Raw genomic sequence first — 20400 nt, 5'->3', positions numbered from 1 at the left:
ATGACAACCTAACTTGAGGTAACAAAATTCTATGTTGCAGGGAGCAACACTGCCCTGGTTCTCTGAAAATAAACTAGAATAAATAAAAGAACCATAGTCGATTTCTAGAATTCTTCTCACTCACCACAAGCGAAAGGTTTCTAACAGTAACTGTGGTCAGCGATACAAAACATAGATTAGGAATCTTCTTCCCTGAGACCTCTCAAATTATTCTGACTGGTATCTTTTGTTTTTTTCTTTGTTATTTTCATGCAACTTCCTGAAATCTACATGGATTGATCCCACAAGATAACTTTATACTTTTATACATGGGGTGCTGTATTCAATCTTACAGAATACAAATCTATGCTACTGCATGTCAGAAGAATCCTCAACATTCTTTGGCATTGTTTTTACCTGTCTCTGATCAACTTCCTCTCTCCTTCCCTCTATGGCTATCTTTTAAACCTTTGTCTTCTATCTCCTCATTGCTTGACCCCCAGTCTTCCCATCTGTCAAAGAAAGGAGGGGACTGAAGGATATACTTTCAAACAGCTCACCTCTTATCCTCCATAGAAATATATTCAAATCTGTTTCATCCCCACTGACTTGCAATAATTCCTCTATCTAGGCTCTTGGGGCTTCTTTCTCTGCCCCTCCTTCCAATGACCCCCCCCTTTCCTGCATATCTGGGATCTCTCTCAATATATTCCTCAATACCCTATGTTATATTTTTTAAATGAATGAATAACTGAATCTCTTTCCTGATGTAGTATTTCTATCTAAGAAAGCTTCTCTCCCTCCACATACACAGTTTTCAAATGAATGTGGCCTTCACCCAGTCACTTCATTCTCTCACCTCTCATTTACCTTTTCAATTCCTGAAGTCTCCCAATAGGATCTACTCTAAGGTTTAACCCATCTGTTCCTTCTTGCAACTTTTTCAATGATTTTTACTTCTAGGTTTTCTATTTAGCTCTTTTACAAATCCACTGGCTTCTTTCCTCTAAAATGTTCTGTACCTGTATTGTGGATTCTATCCTTCCTTTATTTCTCTGAATCATTTTTAAGCACAGATTTTAAAGTTCTTCTTATATAGCTCTGTATTTTTGGAAAGTTCTTTGGGATTTCTCTGGTGACTCAGATGGTAAGTAATCTGCCTGCAATGTGGGAGACCTGGGTTTGATCTCTCGGTCAGGAAGATCCCTGGAGAAGGAAATGGCAACCTATTCCAGTGTTCTTGTCTGAAGAATCCCATGGACGGAGGAGCCTGGCCGGCTACTGTCCACGGGGTCTCAAAAAGAGTTGGTCACGACTGAGCCACTGACCCTTTCACTTTGGATGTCAAATGTCCTATTAGTTGCATTTTCCTCCTTTTTTCATGACAGTGGTTTGCTATTCAGGTCTGCAAGTTCTACCTCACAGGGACTTGACCTTTGCACGAATCCCACATTTTGCCCTGTGCTTTGGAGATGTCACTATTAGATGAGCTGCATTCGCCTCTCCTGGATACTATAAGTTTCACTACTTTCAAATAAGTTTTTAAGTTTTTTTTTTCCTTCCTTACTCTGGCTTACAACTTTCTCTCCCTACATGAGTGGTACAAATTGAGGTCCTTACTTGCACACGTCACACGTGTAGGATTCTGATTTCTTTTAGAGGCTACTTTTTCCCTTGCACTGAAAGGAGATCAAACCAGTCAATCCTAAAGGAAATCAGTCCTGAATATTCATTGGAAGGACTGATGTTGAAGCTGAAGTTCCAATGCTTTGGCCACCTGATGCAAAGAACTGACTTATTGGAAAAGACCCTAATGCTGGGAAAGACTGAAGGCAGGAGGAGAAGGGGACAACAGAGGATGAGATGGTTGGATGGCATCACTGGCTCGATGGACATGAGTCTGAGCAAGCTCCACGAGTTGGTGATGGACAAGGAGGTCTGGCGTGCTGCAGTCCATGGGGTCGCAAAGAGTCAGACATGACTGAGCAACTGAACTGAACTTTTCTCCTGGGAGTAGGGTGGCTTATCCCCAAGCACAGAGTTTTCCTAGTCTCATTTATGAGTGGAAATACCCCATGTATAACTTCTGCACAGATAAACTTCCAGGCCATGTAGGTGTTAATATGCTAGCCCCTATTGGGTTTTCACCTCTGCTATGATCTGAATGTTTGTGTCCCCTTGGAATTCACTCATTGAAATCCTACCACCACTGTCACAGTATTAGGAGACAAGGCTTTTAGGAAGTGATTAGGTCATGAGGGTGCAGCCCTCATAAATGGGATAAAAGAGATCCCACAGAGTTCGGTAGCCCCTTCCTCCAGGTGGTAATACAATAAATAGGCTGCAACCCAGAAGAGAGCCTCCCCTGATGCTTCCAGCACTTTGATCTTAAACTACAGCCTCCCAAACTGTGAGAAATACATTTCTGTTGTTTATAAGACACCAAGTCTGTGGTATTTTATTACAGCAGACCAAACAGACAAAGACTACCTCTAGATGTGGTCCTCATACATTGGTGGGATTACCAACTGCAACATTTGCTTGTTGTGACAGCTTTTAGTTTCTCTTTCATTTGAGGCATGTGGAGAATTCTTTCTTTTGAATTTGGATACATATTTAAAATATATTTTTAAAGTCATATATTTTTATCTGGACTTTCTATGTGTTGGAGTAGGAAAGGGGTTTCCTAAATATACCCACTGCACACTTACAAGCAAAGTCAAAATTCAGTATTAAATCAATTGAAGTCAGGGTTCTAAAACTACTGTTCCCCTGGAACTGTTCTACCAACCCATGGGCATGTTCTACCTTACACTATGATTATTGAGACACATCTGATACCTTTGACTATTCCTTTTTAGAAATAATACTCCTTTGGTATCCACATCATTGTGCCTCCTAAGTTCATTCTCAGCCAAACCAAGGGCTCTTTTCCTCTTTCCCTACTTTAAATATTGGATTCCATAGCATTCTGCTTGTGCCACTTGGGCAATCTCATCTTCTTGCCAGACCTAACCCACGAGTATTCTGGGGACTCCCAAACTAATATTTTCAGGGTTGCCCTCTCTTCCAAGTCTTGGATCAGCATATACAAAGGCTAACTGGAGAACTCTACTTAAAAGTCCTACAAGCAATTTAGATTAAACTGAGTCAAAAGAACTCATTTATTATTTGCCCTTCCCTGTCCCACTGAACATCTAGTATTCCCTAGTTTGATTGACAGACCAACCATACATCCTGCTATTTAAGTCAGAAATTTGGAGTCATCTTCATTACCCATAGACACCATATCCTGCTGATTTCATGTTCTTAGTATCTTGTAAGTCTGTTGTTTCTTGACTAGGTTCACTGCCCTTCACCTATATGCAGACCCTCATCACTTTTCACTTGGACTTGGCTGTAACCTTATAACTGGGTGTCTTGCCTGGAACTTCAAGACCATTGGTCCAATTCACCACTTTCATTGGAAGGGTCATTTCTCTAAAACTGTACAAATGCAATCCTGTTTTCTCCTTCTTAGAAGTCTTAACTGATTCCTAATTCTAATACCAAGATCAAACTTAGCAAGTCATGAACATCTATCTTTTCAACTTAATCTCCTACTACTGCTTTTCTCTTTTGTATATCCACTACTCCCAGCCACAGCTTCCCTGGTGGCTCAGATGTTAAAGAATCTCTCTGCAATGCAGGAGACCTGGGTTTGATCCCTGGGTTGGAAAGATCCCCTAGAGAAGGGAATGGCAACCCACTCCAGTATTCTTGCCTGGAGAATCCCCATGGACAGAGTAGCCTGGTGGGCTATAGTCCATTGAGTTGCAAAGAGTCAGACACGACTGAGTGCCTAACACACACACACACACACACACACACACACACACACACACACACACACACACACACACACACACACACACACACACACACACACACACACACACACACACACACACACACACACACACACACACACACACACACAGTCAAATCCCTGCCTGTGTTGGCTGGACATCCCATCCACAGTCAGAATTCTAATGTTTTCTGAATGCTTCCTGCTTATGTGTATCATCTCTGCCTAGAGAACTTTTTTCCGTCTTACTTTTTCGCCTCTACTGATCAAACATTACATCAGCGCTTCCCTTGAGACAACTGAGTCCCTTCATTTGTGCCTATCACCCTTTACCAGGGCTTTCAATCTTGACTGCATCTGTGCGTGCATGCTAAGTTACTTCAGTCATGCCCAACTCTTTGCAAACCTTAGGACTATAACCGTCAGGCTCCTCTGTGCATGAGATTTTCCAGGCAAGAATACTGGAGTGGGTTGCCATGCCCTCCTCCAGAGGATTTTCCCAACCCGGGAATTGGACCCTTGTCTCTTTTGTTTCCTGCACTGGTAGGAGGGTTCTTCACCACTAGTGCCATATGGGATGCCCTGGGGAGCTTTAAAAAAAATTACTAGATGTCTGGGCCACATCTAAAACCTAGTAAACTAGAATCTCTGGGGACGGCATATGGGCATCAAAATTTTTAAAAGTGTCCCAGGTAATTGCAGTGGGCGTTCCAAGGTGAGAACCACTACCTCCCACATAGCTCCGCGCTCACTGGTCCTACCACACTTTCCAAGCCAGTATCCCTGACTAGATGATGACCTCTCTGAGGACAGAGTTGATTTCTCATTAGCTGTTGTGCACCCAGTGCCGTGCATAATACCTGGTATTTGGCAAGTGTGTAAGAACTGAACTGGACATAAAAATAAGGCCTCTTCAGTTTTAGGAATCTTGGGTAACTGATTAAGCGAAACCCATGTTAGTGGTTTTCCTTTACTCCTTCTCTGCACCAAATGACTCAGGTGAGCCATCAAACCATCTGGCATTTTCACCAAAGTATATATCATTCTGCCATGCTCTCACCATACCTCTATGAATTCAACAAAAATTAGAATAATGAATAGAAGTGTATCCCCCTCTGGAAAGAAAAAAAAAAAAGTCCAGCATTAAAAAGTCCTGACTCACAAGACAAACAAGCCAAGGAGTAATTACTGTCAAGCCTTCCCTTTCCACTCCACCTACTCATACATGGCTTATTACTGGAGAGTCTCCTCAGAGCCTCACTTTCTCTGGGAGGACCTTGTTAACTATGTCAGGCTACAGTATTTTCCCCTTTGGAAAGCAAGTGAACAAAACCCCTCCTTTTATACTTACAATTTATAACCTCATAGCTAGGACTTTGTCCTCTACAATGGGTTGGTCAAATTATATGATCTGCCTGTCAGATCTGCTTCACCTGCTAATTTCGTATGTGTTACAAAAGCTGTGAATAGTTCTGATATTTTCAATGCTTTTTTAAAATCTAAAGACAACTATTTTGTGACATATGGAAATTGCATAAAGGTTAACTTTCAGATTTATTTAACCTTTACATAATTTCTATGGAATCTAGAAAGATGGTACCGATTAATTTATTTGCAGGCAGCAATGGGAAACAGACATAGAGAACAGATTTATAAATTCAGGGAGAGGGGAGGAGAGGGTGGGATGTATAGAGAGTCACATGGAAACTTACATTACCATATGTAAAATAGACAGCCAACAGGAATTTGCTATATGATTCAGGGAACTCAAATAGCAGCTCTGTATCAACCTAGAGGGGTGGGATGGGAAGGGAGAGAGGAGGGAGGGGATATATGCAAACCTATGGCTGATTCATGTTGCTGTCTGACAGAAAACAACAAAATTCTGTAAAGCAATTATCCTTCAATTAAAAAATAAAAATTTTTAGAAAGTTAAATTTCAGTGTCCATATATTAAGAGCTATGGCTGAGTGGTTCAATTCCTCTCATGCCCACAGTACAAATCAAAATTCTGTTCCATGGAGTTAGAAGCCCAAACCCAACACAGTTTTCCAGCATGTAAATCTTTGAGCCCATCCATGCTGGCCCCCATTTGTTCCCGGGTTCAGGAAAAAGGCTGGGTCTATAGGCATGAGATAGTACTGTACATTTTCCAAGACCTAGAATTTTTCATTTTAGCACTGGTTGGAATGAAAAAATATCACTTAGTGGGATACTATGTTAAAAGTACTCATACTATTTACTTATGTATTTTTTAAAGCCTGGTTTAATTCAATAGTACAGTATTACATTACTGTCTCCACTAATATTCATAGATCCTGTCTTATTAAAAGGCAGTAATCCAAATTAACGAGTATGCTACCCACCTATATAATGCCCTCAACTATAAATTATTAATTCATATTGTAATGAACATCAATCCCAAAAGCAATTCCAAATATCCTAATTTGAAATATTAGCATTGATTAGCAACATACAATTACCCTAAGGGGAATTTTTCACTAAAATGGCAAAGTTCCCATTTTGATCAACCGTATTACTTTATAATTCTGTGAAAAATGGTACTATGTGGGTGACACAATTCTAGGACATATCCAAACAGCCTCCAAAGAGGAGAACTAAATTTACAACAATTATTCCACAAGAGGGGTAGGGTTAATCACCACTACCAGAACTATAATCTACTGATTAATTCACAGCTCAATGGGCCACAGACACAGCCATCTGTGTAGCTATTTGTACCTGTTCCCAGGAGGAAGAGGAAAAGAAGGATACCTCTTGGAACAGGTGAGGAGGCTGCCATGGGAAGAGTCCACCCTCTAGACACAGCTGAGTGAATTTCATTCAGAAAACATCTGCTGGTGTCAACAGGCTCCGACGTTCACCGCTTCCTTGCTGGAACAGTCGGGAAGTACACGGTGCCTGGTCCCCGGACACAGCTGGGGTGCTGAGTCTTTCATTACGTAAACAACCAGGGGCAGGTGGGGCTAATTGGATTCAACTGTTTGGTGACAGCCTGGGCATGATGTTTGCTTTCCCAGACTGAATCTTTCAGACACTTTAAAAAAACTAGGAGCCAAGCTAGAGAAAGGAACCCCGTCAAGGCTGGTCCAAATGAAGCCACTATAGTTGCTTTTGGACCGTGAATGACTGGACCTGTCAAACTGCAGTGCAACATTCAGCAACTTGGTGATCACGACAATGAACGCAGAATGCAGAGCTGGTACTATGCCATTGATTGAAATCAAGCAAGCACAAAAGCAGATGCAAGACTAAAGATTCTCTTAAGAAAAGATGGAGCAGAATAAATAGGAAAAGTGCAGAGAAACATCAGGCTGTTTTTCACATCACACGCAATGCTGCTCAGAGAGCTTATGATGGTGTGTATCTCCACCTTGGAATCGTAACTCAAGAAACATCTGATAACTCTAGAGATGGGTGATGGGAGAGGGAAACAATCTTAAGAGGACCCAGGGAAAAAGACCTGAAATTTCAGAGCTTACCGAAGGTAATTTTGGGGGATAATTTAATAACAACCTTTAAATAGATAAGCTCTCACATGAAGGGTTATAACTGTTTGATATTTTAAAAACCAAGAAAAATAATTATAACACAGTGGACCAAGAATACAAAACTTGCCTAAACTGTCAGGGCTCAGATTTTTTTTTTAAATGACAATCCAATTTAAATATAAATATCATTAAGATGGTGACTGCAGCTGTGAAATTAAAAGACACTTGCTCCTTGGAAGGAAAGTTATGGCCAACCTAGGCAGCATATTAAAAAGCAGAGATATTACTTTGTCAACAAAGGTCCATCTAGTCAAGGCTATGGTTTTTCCAGTAGCCATGTATGGATGTGAGAGTTGGACTCTAAAGAAAGCTGAGCACCAAAGAATTGATGCTTTTGAACTGTGGTGTTGGAGAAGACTCTTCAGAGTTCCAGGGACTGCAAGGAGATCCAACCAGTCCATCCTAAAGGAGATCAGTCCTGGGTGTTCATTGGAAGGACTGATGTTGAAGCTGTAACTCCAATACTTTGGCCACCTGGTGTGAAGAACTGACTCATTGGAAAAGACTGTGATGGTGGGAAAGATTGAAGGCGGGAAGAGAAGGGATCGACAGAGGGTGAGATGGTTGGATGGCATCACCAACTCAATGGGCATGAGTTTGGGTGAACTCCGGGAGTTGGTGATGGACAGGGAGGCCTGGCGTGCTGCAGTCCTTGGAGTCACAAAGAGTCGGACACAACTGAGCGACTGAACTGAATGGAACGGAACTGAAGAACTTTGTAAAAAGATCTCAGACCAGGTAACTCCCAGTTTCCACCCTAAATGAACATGTCTCTGAACTGAAACACTATTTGAGTTTCCCATTTCCTCTTCTTAGGGCTGTAAAGCCAGACTTAGCTTCTCACGCATATACAACCATTTGCTTACTCTGACCTTAGCCATGGTATGAAACTTTCTGAACCTGTTTTTTTTTTTTTTATTTGTAAGGTTGGGAGAATCTAATCTAGACTCAAACTCAAATCCCCTGGACTTGATATCCCTCATCAAAGGTCTTTAATCCTGGCTGTACATTAAAACCCTTGGGAAGCATGTTAAAAAATGTAGCAATTCTGATTCATATCAATGTATGACAAAACCCACTGGAAAAAAAAAAAAAAAACAAGTCAAAAAAAAAAAACAAAAAACTATAGTCCACCTAGAGGGATGGGATGGGGGAGGGGGAAGCTTCAGAGGCTTGGGATATATGTAGACATGTCTGATATATGTTGTACAGCCGAACTTAACATTGTAAAGCAATTATACTCCAATAAAAAAAATACTTTAAAAAAAAAATAAAAAAAAAATAAAAAATTAAAAAAAAAAAATGTAGCAATTTCACATGCTGAAGTGGGACTCTGGCACAAGTATTCTTTGAGTTCTTAAGTGATTCCAGCCTGTAGTCAGGAATAACTCAAATGATGTGACACCTCCCCCTGTAGAACCTCACTCAGTCTTCAGTTTCTTTGCCCTCAGTTCTGGTTACAGAGACCTCAATACGGTTAAGCTTAAAGCCTGCTGCCATCTTCATACCTGCCCCCTCCCCTTCCTGGAACGCTCTTCCGCATGTCTCCAAGGTGATCACTCCTCATCCTCCAGGATCGATCTCAAACGCCATGCTTTCAGTGAGGTCTTTCCCATTGCTGCCCCTCATCCTGAATCTTTTTCTGGCAGGGAGAAGGGGTTGTTAATCACATCACCCTTATTTCAAGAAATTTATTTTGCTTGATTATTTTCTATGTCCCTCCATTAATGAGAGTAAAAGTCATTAAGGTGGGACCTTGCCTAGTTTACTCACTTCTCCTCTTAGTTCTAGAGTAATGATGGACTCCAGACATGCTTAATCAATAATTACCGAATGGATAAAGTAACAGATTGAATGAATGATATCACTGAAGCCCAAAAGATCAGGGATATGACAAATGTCATGAAATTATTTTTTGGCATCTAAATAGAAGATATCAACAATATTATCAATGAATTAATTTAAAAGTAAATAATAACAAGACCAACAAACAGCAGCAATAATAAATAATATTGACTCAGACTTATTCATAGGCTTCCCTGGTGGCTCAGATGGTAAAGAATTTGCCTGCAATGCGAGAGACCTCAGATCGATCCCTGAGTTAGGAAGATCCCCTGGAGAAGGGAATGGCTCCCCACTCCAGTATTCTTGCCTGGAGAATTCCACTGAGGAGTCTGGTGGGCTACAGTCCATGGGGTCTCAAAGAGTTATACACGACTGAGCAAGTAACGCTTTCACTTCCAGACTTATTTAGTAGGCATAAGCCACTAGGGATTCTTCTAAGCATTTTACATATATCAACACTAACTTTTTTGACCCTGATAACAACCCTATGGTAGACACTGTTATATTCCCATTTCATAGATGATATACCAAGGTACAGAGATAAGGACTTGTCCATGTCTAAGTGGCTGATGAGCGTAGAGCCTGAATTGAGCCCATAGTGACTGTTCTGGAGTCTGTGCTCCAATTATAATGTCTCTCTGATCTGAAACATTGTTTGAGTTTCCCATTTCCTCTTCTTTGGGCTTTAGAGCCAGACTTAGCTTCTCACACATATACAACTACTTGCTTACTCTGTGACCTTAGCCATGGTATGAACCTTTCTGAACCTCTGTGTTTTCATTTGTAAGGTTGGGAGTATCTAATCTTGGGAACTGCTGTGACTCACGAAATGAGTAGATGACTATGGAGTCCTTGCACAATGACCATGTACCTTCCCAAGTGCGTATTTCCATTCTAGTCCAGGTCCTTATTACTTTGCTTCAAACTGACTGCAACTGACTCCTCATTCATCGTGGGAGACTGAGTTAGGTGGGTAACTCCTGGGACATCTGGTTGGAAGGGCTGTACTTGGCAGGAAGACAGTTGATGGGCATTAGAATATGGGGCTTCCCAGGTGGCATGAGTGATAAAGAATCCGCCTGCCAATGCGGGAGACATAAGAGATGCATGTTCGATCCCTGGGTGGGGAAGATCCTCTGGAGGAGGACATGGCAACCCACTTCAATACTTTTGCCTGAGGAATGACAGAGGAACCTGGTGGGCTATAGTCTACAGTCCATGGGGTTGCAGTCGGACACAACTGAAGTGATTTAACTTGCACACAGAAAAGTAAAGTTATTCACTTGATTAATAGACATGGGAGAAAGGCCTATATGCAGATATCATGCTAAATGTGGGGACTATTATGTGGAAAAAAAAACATAGTAACTTGCTTCTAGAACTCCAGAGTTCAGATTAGTAATACATACAAGAATCACTTTGGGGACATTTTTAAACTACTCTTGCCCAGGCCCAGGATTCTGTGAGCCTTATGTGAGAAATCCAGGTGGTATGTTTTAAAATCTCCTCAAATAACTTGTGAGTCCACAGTGTTTGGGAGAGAAAGACATGTAAACCAATAATACATCAAATAACACATGATAAAAGTCTTAAATTATAATACAGTTGGATAAATATTGAAATTGTTATGCCTAATAAGTTATAGGAGCACATAACAAAAGCTCTCATTTGCTGACTGTGCTCTGTGAATCAGATACTATACATATTTTTATAAATGTCTTTATGATCTCTTCACTATTTAATAAAAATGAATGTTATCAGTGGTAGGTGAGCCAAGAGTACGGGACAAAGCATAGGTTTAAGAGGCAAACCAGAAGACAGGCCAGCATGGAGCTTGACTAGGGTTCCTTGGCTTGGCTCTTCTGAGGTTCAGAGTGTTAGCTGGCAAAGACAGTGAGACCAGCTCAATTAGACTCTCATTCCTGTAGGATCCTGGCCTCTTTCTGCACAGGAAACCCATGGGGTTTCACAAGACATGGTGTCTAGTCTCTGCTATTTGGCACAATGAAGCCACTGAGAGCTTCTGAAGACACTACTTTGATCAGAGGGGATAGGTCATCCTCTTCCCGAATACCCATGATGGTGTTCCTATACTTAACAAGGGAAATTTAAAAGAAAAAAAACCTTTTCTGCTCATTCTTAACTATACTGACCACCCCAGTCATTTTCATTTCTCAACCTCTCCCCCATGCATCATGTCCATCCATGCTACCCTACTGCTTGCTCATCCTCTTCGGTCTGTCAGGAACTTACTCCTTCATGCAATAAACATCTTGAAGCCCCACACAGTGTCCAGGCTTGTGCCAGACCTGGCTTCTGCCATTGGTGATGGTATGTGTACCTCCATGTCATGCATGCCTTGGCATGAGTTCTCAGGCCTCCAAGGAGAAGAGGTGAAAGGTGGGCTCTGGGGTTGGTTCCACCTTCTCCTAATAAAAACATGCCTGTGTCCTGTATCAACTGATTCTTCAAGATTAGAAGATGTTTTATTTGTATTTTATACCAGGCCCAACACAATGCAGGAAGGCTCAGAAATTTGATTAATGAGCTGATGCTCAACTGGAACAGACAGAAAACTTTACAAAAATGATTTCCCATCTTCAAGTGACTATTTGGGGGCACATAAGCGGTTGCTTGTACCTTAGGACAAAGAGGATGATAAAGGGAGAGAAACCACTCAGCTTGCAAGTCGCAGACCAACAGACTGGCTGCCTGTTGCTAATGCAGCATACATCCGTGCTCAGTTGCTCAGTCGCGTCTGACTCTTTGCAATTCCATGGGACCCGGTAAGTTCCTCTGTCTATGGGATTTCCCAGCAATAATACTGCAGTGGGTTGCCATGTCCTCCTCCAGGGGATCTTCTCAACCCAGGGATCAAATCTGGGTCTCCTGGGATCGAAACCTTGTCTCCAGTGACTCCTGTATTGACAGGTGGATTCTTTACCACTGAGCCACCTGGGAAGCCCCTCACTAATGCAGAGGACCCAAGAATTCACAGCTGAGTTCTCTTTTAAGACTCAAGAGTTGTGACTAATTAAGTAGACTTCTAGTCCTCACCTCCCTTATAGGAAACCTTTTTATCCAAAGCATATAACATGGCATCAGTATACATAACAGGCTTTCTCTCCAGAGTGAAGGGCTCAGAGAAAGGTGAGATGTTTTTGACCCTTCCTTAGATCTCCAAACTCCCAGTAGGATGCTTGGGTTCTGAGGGCAAACTTGGAAAACACGCCAGCTCTCAGCAGAGGGCATTGTGAGCTTATGGATCAGATTCTTTCTGTAAAAGATATCTGCTGAGAAAGAATCCGATTGCGATATTTCCCTGCTCCCTTCCTCCTTCCCCAATGTTATATCATTTTGGATCATTTGAATTGTATATGGCTTTCTATTTAAGTCAGTCATTTGCTGGCTGCAAAACTAGAACATTTCCTGTTTTTCCTCTCACTGTAATCAGGATTTGGCTGTCCAAATTAGGACTGCCCTAATTACTCCTCAGCAGGTGCCAGTCTGGGGGAGGGCAACACATGGGAAGAGAGGAAGTAAGGACACTTTACATCTTCAGACTCACACAATAAGGAAACACTTTCTTCCGAGCCTCGAAAGCCTGATTAAGTGACAGGTAACAGGTACCATGGGGTTCTATGTTGAGTGCATGAGCGCGCTGTTGTGTAACAACCACGTAAACGATTTTCTATTTAATCCCCGTCAAAGCTTCACAAAAGTACTTTTCCCAACCCTGAGATAAATTCAGCAACTGTGGTAGACCATGACAGAGAAGACTGAAGAAGGAACGATGTGATCATGGGCACCAGTAAGTGGACATCATTCCAGAGAAATGGGCCAGGAAGGACGCCAAAATGATATAGCCCTTCAGGAGAAGGAATCATGATACCTGTTGACCACAAGATATCAAGAACCAAAAGTAATGGGCATTTTCCAAGAGAAGAGCATTGGGTTGGCCAAAAAGTGAATTCGGAGTTTTCCACAGGATGGCACGGAAACATCCGAATGAACTTTCTGGCCAACCCAGTAGTATATCAGATTGGTGCATTGTTTGGACGCAATGGCGAACTATAAATGACAGAAATCATTCCTGTGAGGACACAGAGTGGTGAACAAAACTATCTGTGTGCTTGCCTAAAGCCAGTTACTGTATTTGTTGCACTGAATCCAACCCCCGAACACAATTTTAGCAATGTTCATTCTTTCTCTCCTGCATTGATAATTTTCCCTTTGTCCTAAATAATTTTCTTAAAATATAAACATGCACTTATTTCCTATTTAAAATAACAGCTAAAACAATTAAAAAACCCTTCATGTGGTCTCAGTTCCCCAGATATTACTCCATTTCTGTGTTCCCTTTCACAGCAGAACTCACTGTGAAAGTTCTGCCTGTATTTACAAGTTCTCTACTCCCAGATTCTTTTTTAAGTCCTTATCAATTCAGGTTTCCCATCTACGAGTCCAGAGAAACAACTCTTGTGACAATCGGGAATACCCCCATGTTCCATTTATCATTCAATCAAAGATGAGTTCTAACACGATCCTATAGCAGCACCGGGACCAAGGATCGCTGCATCCCTTTGCTTGGTTTTCCTGGATCCCACATTGTCTTCATCTTCCTCCTACTTCACTGATGGTCACCTCTCGGTCTCCTTTGCTGGTTTCTCCTCATCTTACAAACTTCTTAAATTCCACAGTCCTTTTCTCTGTCATAGTAATACTCAATCCCCTAGAGACTGCATGTAGTCCATAGTTTTAAATACCATTTACATACACTATGTATATGTCGGTGGCTGAGAATACCTATCTCCAGGGCAGACTTCTTTCGATACATATACCCAACCGCCCATCCCATATCTCCATGTGGTTGCCTAATACACACTCCAAATTGGAATCTTATCTGCTGCCCCCAAACCTGCCAAGTTTTCCATCTCAATACTGGCAACTCTGACTTTTCACCATTTAAATGAAAAATCCTGAGTCATTTTGATACCGTTCTTTCTCTTACACTATATCCAGTCTGGCAGGGAGTTCTTTTGGCTGGCCCTTACAAAATACAGTCGATCTTTGAGCAATGCAGGGGTTAGGGGCACTGACTTCCCTCACAGTTAAAAATCCACATACTATTTCTGCCTCAAAAACCAAAGATTGATTAGTGACTCACCCAAGGGCAGGAAACTGAAACAGTCTGGACAGAATCAGGACCCAAACCCTAAGTCTTTTGATTCCACATGCTGTAATCAAACACCAACTTTCCCCCACACTTAAAGATGTGCAGAATGAAAATCCAGGTACTATATTTATTGAAAAAAATGTGCATATTAGCAGCAGACCCATGCAGTAGAAACTTGGGCTGTTCGAAGGTCAACCATGTATTCAGAATTCAACCACTTCTCACCCCTGTGCTGCTGCCAACCAGTATGAGCTGCAATTCTCACCTGGATGACCATAACAGGCCCTCGTCAGCCTCCCTGCTTCCATCTGTGTCCCCCCTACAGTCTACTCTCAATACTTATGGTTTAAAATAAAAATTAGACTGTATCTGCTTGTAGGCACAATTCTTGCAATGGCTCCTGTTTTAATCAGAATAGAAGTCAACAGCCCTATAGTGGCCTACAAGGCCCTATGCAGCCTGGCCCTCTGCTCCCTTTTGGATATCTTTCTAGCTCCCACCTGCTCAGTTTACCCCAGACATGCTGGTCTCCCCGTTGGTTCTGAAAAGTGTCAAGTGCAGTCATGCCTAAGGGCCTCTGTCCTTTGCCAGGGCATTCTTTCCATATAATCTTCTCTAACTCCCCAAACTCCTTCCAGTCTTTTATCAAACTTCAACATGACAGGACCTATGGGACACCCTACTGAAAACTGCAACCTTCTTCTCCTACATCCCAGGGTCTGCTGACTCTACTCCATTTCCCCCCGAAGGGTTTACTATTTTCTAAAATTCTTTATGGATTTATGTATTCTATTTATTGTATATCTCCTCTCTCCCATCTCCAATAGAGTGCAAACCCTATGAAAGCAGTATATTTTCTGTTTGGTTCACTGCTGTATCTACAAATCCTGGGATAAGTACTCAGTAAACATTCATTAAATGAATGAAATTCTAGAGACCAAGCAAGTGAACTGTTTTAAGGAGCAAGTAATTAGCTGTGTCAAAAGTAACTGAAATTAAACAATACTTTGATAGGTTTAATAAATTTAGGCAAGAACCTTGGGGCACAGAAATAATTCAAAGCATAGAATCATAGAACCACTGCTGATAATCTCAGATGTATCCTGGCAGATAGAAAAAATGCCTGAGAACAAATGCCCTGATGTTCATAGAAGAAGGTAAATTACAGAAATTGGCTAAGTTTGGAACTATAGGCAAAAATTCTAGAATAGATTATTAATGATGGTTTGTGAACAATTAGGACGTGGTACTCACTAGGAAACAGGAAGTTCTCACAATTAAACAAGTAACATGACTTTGTTCCTTTCCTAACTGGGTACGTCATGACTTGAATGAAAAAATGGTAAAATCTGGCTCAAGGTCAAGAGACTTTGTTTCTAAGATGGAGAGTTCTTAACAAAAATTCTGGCAAAGCAGGAGGTGATGAATCCTAAAAGTGAAGCAATGAGAGGATTCCAGGACAAAGAACTAGGTATTGTCCACCACTGTCTTCTAATGCCCATCATGGGGATACAGAAGGAAGGGTTAGCTGCATTATAAGGATCAGAACTGGGTGGACACTAGTAAGAAATCTCTTATAGGATGCATAATGAAATACAGGGGCATCGATCACGGATGGTAGTAAAGGTAATCTTTGTCATCATCATCATTGTCATTATCAAAATAATATGAATAAACTCATCACTTGGGAGGGGGCTTATTATATCGCTAAGACAGTTCTAAAAAGTTGACACTTTCAAAGCAATCCTATGAGAGAAGAATTATTTTCTTTCTGTAGATGAGAAAAGTAAGGCACAGAGAGGCTGAGTAACTCTGTTCAAGGTCAAAGCTAATAGGTGACAAAACTGGTATTGAAATTTAGGCCCCAGGGACTGCTCTTGAGCTATAGTCCAGGGTTTATAGTGAGAAAAACATATGAACCCCTGAAGTACTGAGTAGTATATGGATATCAATCTCAACAGAAGTCTTGAAAGGTATATACCCCAAAGTTCTTAACTTAGCCCTGTCCCGTTGAACATTTTTTAAATGACATAGGCAAAGAAACCAAAAGATTGCTTATAAAATCAAGAATGACATGGAATTTGGTGGAATAGCTATGATTTTTTTGATGACAGAATGAGGATTCAAAAATATCTCAATAGACTGAAATGATGAGCTAAAAATAACATTAAGTCCAAAGGCTACATGTGAGATCTTGAATTTAAGTTAAAAAAAAATTCCTTCAAATACAGCTTAGAAAAGATAAGGCCAATTTCAGCTAGTATTTCTTCTTACACTTTCCTACCCTCTACAGCCAGACAGTGACCATGTCCTACAAATTCACCCCCTCGTGTCTCTTGGTCTGCCCCTTCCCCTCCATTTTCCCCATGTCTCCTCTAATTCAGGCGCTCTGCCTCTCTCCACTACACCTCCACACTCTTGCCTCTCCAATCCATCTTCCTCAAGCTCAGAAACATCTCCCTAAAGCACAGGTCTGCCTTGGCACCGTTTACTCATCCTCAGTGGTTCCCACTACCTAACTTCAAAAGGTCAAGCTCCTTGAACCTGGTATTCAACAGCCTCTATTTTGGCTTGGCCGTCTTTTCTAAAACCCAAATATTCATCACTTGTTCATCCTTTTCCTGCTCTTCCCCACCTTCTTGACATTGTTCTGGTTCCTTTATTCCTTCAGCCCCTTCAGCTTCACTTCTGTCTGAATCCTCCTTGTTTTAGGGACTTCCCTGGTGGTCTAGTGGCTAAGACTCTGTGCACCCAATGCAGGGGCCCCAGGTTTGATTCCTGGTCAGAGAACTGCATCCTGCATGCCACAACTAAGAGTTTGCATGCTGCAACTAAACATGCAGCCAAATAAACAAATATTTTTAAAATCCTACTCATTCTTCACAAGTCCAAGTTTGTATCTTTCACCAAGTCTTTCTTATCCTTTGTAATTTCTTCTTCCTAGAGCATGTCATCATTGCCTGTCTTACCATATTTTCCATCATAAGTTAATGCTGTGGGTATACATGCCTGCCTTCTTTGTCTCCTGTTTTCCTTTCTATGTTTTACCAAGAATGTAAGCTCATTAAAGATATCATCTGTAACTGACTACTTTAGTCCTACACATTCACATGCAATGAAGGATGTGTTTCGGCACTGGGTCCTGCAAAAAGAAGGCAGTGGTTTTGCTGAAGTATGAGAGCACATGTGGAACACTGGGCTCAGAGTGGGGTGCTCCTTTTTTAAGACAGACACTGTCAGGCTAATGGCAATGAAGAAAGAAGAGTGGGATGGTCTGTGGACCCAGGATGCATCAGAAACCAAGGATGTTCAATCTAGAGTGAAAAAACCAAAACTACTAAATGGACCATGACAGACATCTTCACATATCTGAAGGGCTGTTCACGTGTAAGGCTGCAACTGATTTGGAAACACTCCAGGAAAAAGAACTATACTCAATCTGAGTATCATTTCAAAACAAGAATGCTCAACAATGATCACTGTGCTCTGTGGATTTAGTAAGCTATACAATCTCCATTATAATTAATACTCACTGCATTATTATGTGTTAGAAATTATGGGCTGCCCTTGAACTTCCCTGCTGGCTCAGATGGTAAAGCGTCTGCCTACAATGAGGGAGACCTGGGTTCAATCCCTGGGTCAGGAAGATCTCCTGGAGAAGGAAATGGCAACCCACTCCAGTATTATTGCCTGGAAAATCTCATGGGTGGGGGAGCCAGGTAGGCTACAGTCCATGGGGTCGCAAAGAGTCGGACACAACTGAGCAACGTCACTTCACTTCACTTAATGAAATATAAAAAAGAGAAGACATATCTTGCTTTAAAAAAAATCTTAAAATTCAATGCCACTTAAAGTAAAGGTAAAAATAGATTGTTAAAATGTTTTTTGACTATCATTTGGTAAATGTGACATTGGTACAACCATTATGGAATTTGGTTTTGTAAAGTTAAAAATACAGCTTTGGTCCAGAAATTCCACTCTCAGACAACTAACTAACCAAGGGAAATGGCTTTTAAAATTTTTATGTGTATCTCTTAAAGGAATTTTGAAAAACTGTATTCTCTTTCCCAAATTTTAAAATTGAAATTTAGGGTGTTTTTTCTTTTTTTAAAGCATGAGTTCAATGGTTATAAAATACATAATTTTTGGCACATTATAAATATTGATACTTTAAATCACTATTTTAAGTGTAACCAATAGAATCTCAGTACCTTAGGGATTTGATATCTACCACAATACATTTAAAATATATGAAAATAAGCTTGTAGTTCAGCTGGTAAAGAATTTGTCTGCAATGCAGAAGACCCTGGTTTGATTCCTTGGTTGGGAAGATCCCCTGAAGAAGGGAACAGCTACCCACTCCAGTATTATGGCCTGGAGAATTCCATGGACAGAGGAGCCTGTCAAGCTACAGTCCATGGGATCACAAAGAGTTGGATACAACTAAGTGACTTCATTAATTATTATTAATGGTTACATATTTTTCATTTTTCTCTTTGAAGTATTATTTCTATTTCATTTCCTCACCAAGTTTTATCCTAATGGAGTATATCTTAATGCTTGAAAGTATTTTATTAATCTATTTATAGTTTTATGCAAAAAATTCACCTAATTAAAATCTAAAAATTTAAATTAAAATTTTATTTATCAAAATACTAAATGTTGACATTTTTGTTTGATGTGCCATTAGAATTATCACTTGTGTATCACAATTACACAATTGAGTGTAACATATATGCTGATTATATGTATGATTTTAACCTAAATGTATTAACATTCTTGATGAATAATTACTGAACAAAAAAAATATTATTGGGAGTGCATCTTTCAGTGAAATGACTGTTTTTGGTTTTGTTTTGGTTCATGTAACTGTGGATAAATATTACTTATTGTTGGAGTTAAGGAGGTTAAGCATCAATCTATGTTACATCCTTGGCCAGACTGATCTTCCCTAAACACTGCTTCCTGGCTTACTTATAATGGCTCCTTATCGTCTACTACTCAACATCTAAATTTCCAAGTCTTATTTTTTAAGACCCTTTGTTATATGGTCTTACTTTTCCTATTCAACATTATTTCCTGCTATCTTCTCTTAGGAACTCTGTTCCATTCAAACCTCTCCCTCCTCAACCATCCATCTAAATATCAGATAACTATGCTTTTGCTGATTCTTTATCCCTGCAATGCTCCTATTTCTTCTTTCTACTTCCCTAAATCTCATCCATCTTTCTAAGGTTCTGAACCTATCTCACCTTCTGTGAGATTTCTCTTGACTCCAGCCTGTCACTCTCTTTCATGTTTTATTCCTTCTGCTTTTACAGTCCGCAGTGTACAAGTAGGATCTGATCCTGTGCTATACTGTCTATCCTTAATTATATATCACATAAAATTTTTCTTCCCTAATTGTTTCAGGTCTTGTCAAGCAGACCATAATTTGTTCCTATTATTAGCTTTTTACAAGAAGTGCTATGATCTTTTCCACAAGCTCAAAGAGAATTTTGAACTCAGAGAAAAGAAATCAGGGGGAAAAGGAAAGGTTTTCAAGTTTATAACAATGAACTTTCATGTCCACTGATGCTAAAAACAGGGTAACCATCCTTTCATGACAGTAGGAATGCTATAGATCAACTATCAGGAGGAATACATTTGTACTAACTAAAAGGAAATCATATAGATTATTAAGGGTTGCTGAGAGTTCAAAATTGCTTTCTTTAAAGATCTTTTAGAATCACAAGAGGGGTTAATCAAGATCTGGAATTTCCTTGAGGAAGACACACCCTGTGATTCTAGATGTTCGTAAAAATCAAGGCTGACACCTCATCTAAGCCCCTCGGTGGCCGTCCAAAGTGGCTCTGTCCCTTTGTCCCTTCCATTCTCTGTGGATATACACGCATGTGTCTAGCAGACTATTGCTTTCGTCTACGTTCGCATCAGGCTTCTTGATAAACTGAAGGATGGTCCTCTTCTATAATGGTGGAAAT

At 40.6% G+C, this 20400-nt stretch overlaps 1 protein-coding gene across 2 annotated transcripts in view; it reads right to left on the bottom strand.

The window, feature by feature from the left end:
- Window positions 1–20400, bottom strand: part of EXOC4 (exocyst complex component 4) — an 811527-nt gene that overhangs the window by 149212 nt on the left and 641915 nt on the right. The gene's annotated exons all lie outside the window — the stretch shown is intronic.

This window comes from Cervus elaphus, chromosome 18, assembly GCF_910594005.1.
Source record: "Cervus elaphus chromosome 18, mCerEla1.1, whole genome shotgun sequence".
NCBI lineage: Eukaryota > Metazoa > Chordata > Mammalia > Artiodactyla > Cervidae > Cervus > Cervus elaphus.
Note: the sequence above shows the minus strand (reverse complement) of the source record. Positions and strands in the feature narration are given on the sequence as shown.